This window comes from Rhipicephalus microplus, chromosome 1 (genome assembly GCF_043290135.1).
Source record: "Rhipicephalus microplus isolate Deutch F79 chromosome 1, USDA_Rmic, whole genome shotgun sequence".
NCBI classification, from domain to species: Eukaryota; Metazoa; Arthropoda; class Arachnida; order Ixodida; family Ixodidae; genus Rhipicephalus; species Rhipicephalus microplus.
Window position 1 is genome coordinate 164,690,944 of NC_134700.1, and position 5,735 is coordinate 164,696,678.

At 46.1% G+C, this 5,735-nt stretch overlaps 1 non-coding gene across 1 annotated transcript; it reads right to left on the reverse strand.

Annotated features, from left to right (window-relative positions):
- Nucleotides 1-241: 241 nt before the first annotated feature.
- On the reverse strand, nt 242-314 carry TRNAT-CGU (transfer RNA threonine (anticodon CGU)). The gene has a single exon. It is a non-coding gene; the product is annotated as a tRNA-Thr (tRNA).
- Nucleotides 315-5,735: the final 5,421 nt, after the last annotated feature.

Here is a 5,735-nt window from a genome sequence, read left to right on the forward strand (position 1 = left end):
ATGAGTGGGCAGCTGATTAATTGTCCCTCTTATACAACCTAAACACACCAAGTCTGCCAGTACGAGACCCTCGTTCAATGAAATAAGGGAAAGAAGTGTATACCTAAGGGCTCGTTTTTCCGTGTTTTAACACAATATTAATGAGATATAACAGACAGTAATGCCAAGTAATGTACAGGGGAAGTTATTAAAACCAATGGAATGTAAATAGGAAGAAAGAAAAGTGGATGAAAAAATTACCAACTGTGAGCAGGAATCGAACCTACGACCTTCGAATTACGCGTTCGATGCTCTAACCACTGAGCTATCACAGCGGCCCTCCCTCCATCCACTTTTTTTGGGTTTATCCGTGAATTTAGAAGTAGGAGTGACAGTCAGCGCCATCTATAAGCCAAACAACGAGTGTGAGAACACTCTTATGCGCATGTATATATATATATTTATATATATATACTGTACAATGTCAATTTTTATTTAGGTGGGCACATGAGCGTGTGGCCTGCCAACTCTGTGGCTGCTTGCAGCATGTTCAAACGGGAGCGAGAGTTACCACAGCCTCTTTTTGCGTCATCTAGTGACGAGCAAAACAAGCAGTCATAGGTGATATAAAACTGGTGGCAAACTTAAACCCCTCCCCCCTTTTAAGGCATACAGGTCAGGCCTGGCCTCTTGTGGGTTCAATATCTGCTGGAACCCCGATGTTTTTGCATTCGCCTCAATACTGCCAATGTCAGTTTTCATTACCACTCTCACATTCCAACAACCAATGTCTTCTTGCCACTCCTAGGTAAATATAAATTATCAATCACCTGTGGAACATATCGTGGCTCATGGTATCCAATTATATTCCTTATAAGTCTGGAGAAAAGGCTTTGACAGCGAATGCAACGGGATTTTCACTTTAGCCATGCCATGACCAGGTCAAAAAAGAAATTACAGCTCACTCAGATTCAATTAAGAAATACATTTTGCTATGAGGACTCACTCCGACTCAGACTCGCCACAATGAGAGTGCTCAGTCTCACTGTACTTTTTCAGAACCGAACTGAAGTACGGACCCAAGCTCACCAACATAGCTACTCAGTCAGACTCACAGTTTCGCCTGAATCTGGGTTGATTCACGAGTTCATTAGTGCAAAGTTATCTTTTTCAATCTTAGTGTTAAAGCTCCTTAACGCAAGCAACTCGCATAATCGATTCTCTATAATATGCCTTTAATCTTGTACCTTCAAGAACGAGTTCTCAGTGGTTTCAATTCGATGAGGAGATTTTTATGAAATATGCGACTCGTGCGGGATATCTTGAAGAACCACCTACCCTGAAAAAATTGGTGGGGAGGGTTGTGGCCCCCTTGCACCCCTAATTCGCTCTTTGAATCAACAAATATTGTGCAGCATATTGTTGAGGTATCTGTGAAAAGACTTAGTACAAAGTTGAGTTGATTTAACACTCAATTAATTAAAAAAAAGTCAGTGTTCCCTGAAGTAGCAAAAAATAATTTTTGGAGTTCAACATCTCTAAATCACCGAGTCATTACGAGAGAGACGCCGTAGTGAAGGGTTCTGGAAATTTCGACCACCGGGTGCTCTTTATAATTTGCACCTATATCGATGTACAAAGGCCTCAAGCATTTTCACCTCCATTTAAGATGCCGCTGCTGTGAATGAGATTTCATCCTACACCTGTGGGTCAGCAGTTGAGCACCACGACCACAAGACCGCCGTGGTGGGTGAAATAGCGAAAAAATGGAACATGCATGATGCAAAGAGGGCTCTCTGAATATGCACAAAAAACATTTGTTTTTCCATTTGACAACACTACTAAACAATGGAAAAATGCACACCATTGTGTCAGCAAAAGGTTTTCTCAAGGTCTTTATTGTGGTTGTCATTAATGTTCAGACCACTATCAGTATTGTCAGTACCACACTGCTTAGATTACTATAGCTGTTGAAACGGATAATTTTTTCATATCACTGCACACTGCTGCCTTGGCCACATGTAACAGTAATCAACACTTGAACTTCCTACATGCTGTACACTGCATTCAATATATGCATACCTGAAAATCACAGAATTTTCAGTGTCACAGTATTTCTATTTAAAAAGATGACATTTAGCAATGCTCATGACAACGAATTATAAAATGACTTACGCCCTTGTTTGCATGGTATCCTTGAGAAAGTATAGAAGCTGGAAATATGGCCACGTGATGGTGATACACTCCACATCGTCCAGGCCGGCACCGCTCTTTGCTTTTTTATTTGCTACGAAGAGCCGCCGGAACTTGTCACGTAGCGACTTCCAGCGCTTCTGTACAAGCTCGGCGGCGTCTGCGCAATGGGAAATACAAAGATTGAAGCGCTTATGCATGTCGCACGAACGACCTCCCGTCACATCGCGGCCTTCACAATCTTGTCTTTGTGCTGCCGGTGGCTTGCCATCCATAATGGTAGTCTATGCTGCACTGCAGTGATGAGAATCTCGTTGTCAATGAAGGCGCCGTCCATTGCTTGCTCCTCACACAACTGCAGCACTGCAAGGCTGAACACAAAGCACCGCGCTTGTGCAGCACATGTTCCGGAAGTGAGACCATGAGCGCCGTGAACATCCGGTGCGACCGTAGTGTTTCGAAGATTTTCAAGGCCGAAAATTGTCATGCCTGCCTACTCCATCGACTGCTAGTGGATGTAGTTTTGCAGGAGCACATACAATCACCTAGCAATTGTCACAGTAGGACAGTTTCACCGCTGCACGACGACGGCTCACAGATCACACCGTTGCATTCGTCGTATGCTTCTCGTTAACACGCACACCGGTGCTACAGTGCAATTCATTCACGTAAACACGCGCATCGAAGCTTCAGTAGAATTCGTTCACGTAAACACGCACATCGGAGCTACAGCTGAATTCGTTGGTGTAAACACGCACGCCGGATCAATTCGTTCGTGTCAGTGACACCATGTACTACAGCTCAACGGAGTTCGTACGCCGATGTAAACGATGATCACATGTCACTAGCTTGGCATCACACGCTACTGCAAAGGCATCAGACAAGCCTCAAGCACTCTTTCTATGTAATATTTTTTTTCTTTTTTTAGCCAGCTGAGACGTAAACAACTTAACTTTTGTTGTCTGAGTTTGTCACGTCAGCTTCCACCGAGGAATGCAAACGAAGCACACATCTTTTTTTGGCATCCGGCTAGTGTCGATCATCCCGACTTCTATCATCGGAAGCATCCTACCACCACAGCCCACTGACTTCGAGCACAACGTATGGAGATGAAAGCACAGGCGCAGTACAATCGCCGATACGATGTTTTCACACGGCCAACGACCACACTGAAACTGGCAGGCACTCGCTAGGAAGCCGGCAGGTACTCGCTGGGTTTGTCGGCGTCACTCGCACTCGGCACGAAATTGAGTCACGCTGGTAGCACTCGCAGACATTCGTCGTGTCATTATAGATGACGAAGCGGTCATACAGGAACGTTTGGAGTAGTTTTCGTGCTTGCCTCTAGCACTCGGCCGTGCCTTCGAAGCGGTGGCCATTAGGCCCAGCACTCGGAGTCATCGCGGCCTCTGGTTGGTTGGCGCCGCTGTACGCGTGGTGACGTAGCGTACGCGAGGCGAAATATCAAGCCCGGCTTGATCCCTCGCGCCTGCTCGCGTATGCCCCTCCAAAGCCGCCGCCGAGAGGCGCATTTGAAGCTTTTGACGCGTAGACGTGAGCGAACGCGTGCCAGTGGTTGGCACTTTACTTTCATAGCCGTTGGGGGCCTCTAATGCAAGCATTGAAAATCCCAATCTTGCCATAAAGAGATTAAAGGGTATCTGTGCTACGCTTCCAACCTTATCAACGTTACCACTAAAATGCGCCTTGAATGAGAAATCTACAGCACGACGTATTTTAGAAAGCTCGACCTGAGTGACTGTGCAAATAACAACCATAAGTGTTTCCCTTTGGTCTAACGGCTCTGATGGGCATCTTAGAATATTTAGATCCTACGGACATCATTGTGCCAGGAACGACAACGTCCGTAAGAAAGTGATGAGGCTCTTTGCAGCTTCAGAACTACACTTTTTAAAAGCATGAAAAATGAACGAGCACACACACGTGTACCACAAGCAAAGCAAATAAAAACGAAGAAGCTAATGAGAGTTCCTACCGTGTGTCGCACCTTAACGAAGAGTGTTTCTAAGCCGACACAAGCTCACCCGTTGGGGCGTCGAGCACTTTGAACGATGCTATGACGTGGTGCCGATACGAGAGATGCAGACAGGCTTTTAGAGGCAACTGGCGGCTTGCTGAGGCTACCAAAGAAGTTGGAGTCTTGTGAAGAGGGGTGTGGCAGACAGGGGACGTTGAGCTTATCGCAAGAACGCGTGGACAGCAACCCAGGCGTCGACCCTCAGGCCCAGTCTGGTAAGTTGACTCCGTCGAACACTCAACATCATCTTTCCCTCTCCTTCCTTTCTCGCACTTGGGTACCCCTCTTTCGTCACCGCCTTCCAAGCTTAAAGCGCTGGCCTTCTCTTGCACGTGCACCAGCGTCTTTGTCCTTCTCTTCTTCCACCGCACACACCGGGGCATTGCCGATCTTGCGAGCACATTACACAGGCCCCATTTTAAGCCTTTTGTTGGTGAGTCAACATAAACAAAAGGCCATATATGTGCGCTTTCCACGGACACAGTAAAGCTCACACATCGATTCTGTAAATACATTCTAACACCATGTAGAAATCTCTACTATACGGCTCAGTAATATTTTTATCTCTTACGTGTGCACCTCGAGTACACTGTGAAATCTAAGTTCATTCAAAAGTGTTCAACATGCAAAACATCTCATGTGGCTGTACACGATTTTTCAAAACATCACCATGAAAGAAAGTTCATTTCATTGCCTGGTCAAATCCAAAACAGCTGCCGGTTAATTGAACATGACAATCGAGTAATCGCGTGCCACTCAAACCGAAGGACACGATTCCTTTGGTTTGCAGAAACGCGCATCCAAAGCACACACCTGAGCCTGGGAATGGGAAACTTCTGGAGCAAAGCTCATTCACACATCCTCCAGTTGCATGACGCAAGCTCAGCTTTACTTCCTGTACCATGCAGGTGCTGCAACCACGACCACCGATCTAGAAACATGGCCAGCAATTGTCCCGCCTGAGCATCTCCTGAGTTTCAGCATCGGCCTTTGTTTTTCAGCATCACCAGAAAAGACTCATAATCATAAGCAGTTTTTCTTGCTATGATGAAATGAAACTTGACGTCATAATAGCAACAGGAACGTAGATGTTTACTCTGTGTATGAACACCGTCACAAGCGGGTGCGCGGAAGCTTAGCTTTTCTTTTATTTATTTTGCATGGTAAGGCTGAAGAGACATGCCAGTCTTTGTGCTGCATTTGCTCCGGCACGCAGCATTGCTTAAGCTAGACTCAAACGCGAGGGCGAAATCCCGCTGCTCCGTGGATCGAATAGTCACATGATTCATTTATTACGGTGCCCCAGCGCACATGTCACATGCACACAACCGGAACCACGCTCGCGGAATCCTCGTGCGCACTCTTGACTCCTCTGCTTATGCAGCGCACTTAAGTGGTAATGCAGGCCACGCGTTGTGAATTAAAACCACCAAAAACATTTCGCCTCTTCCACCGTCACACGAAACACATTCGGTCGTTGCCGCAAAACTAAAGCATGTTGATTTTTAGCTGGCAGCCTGCTTCC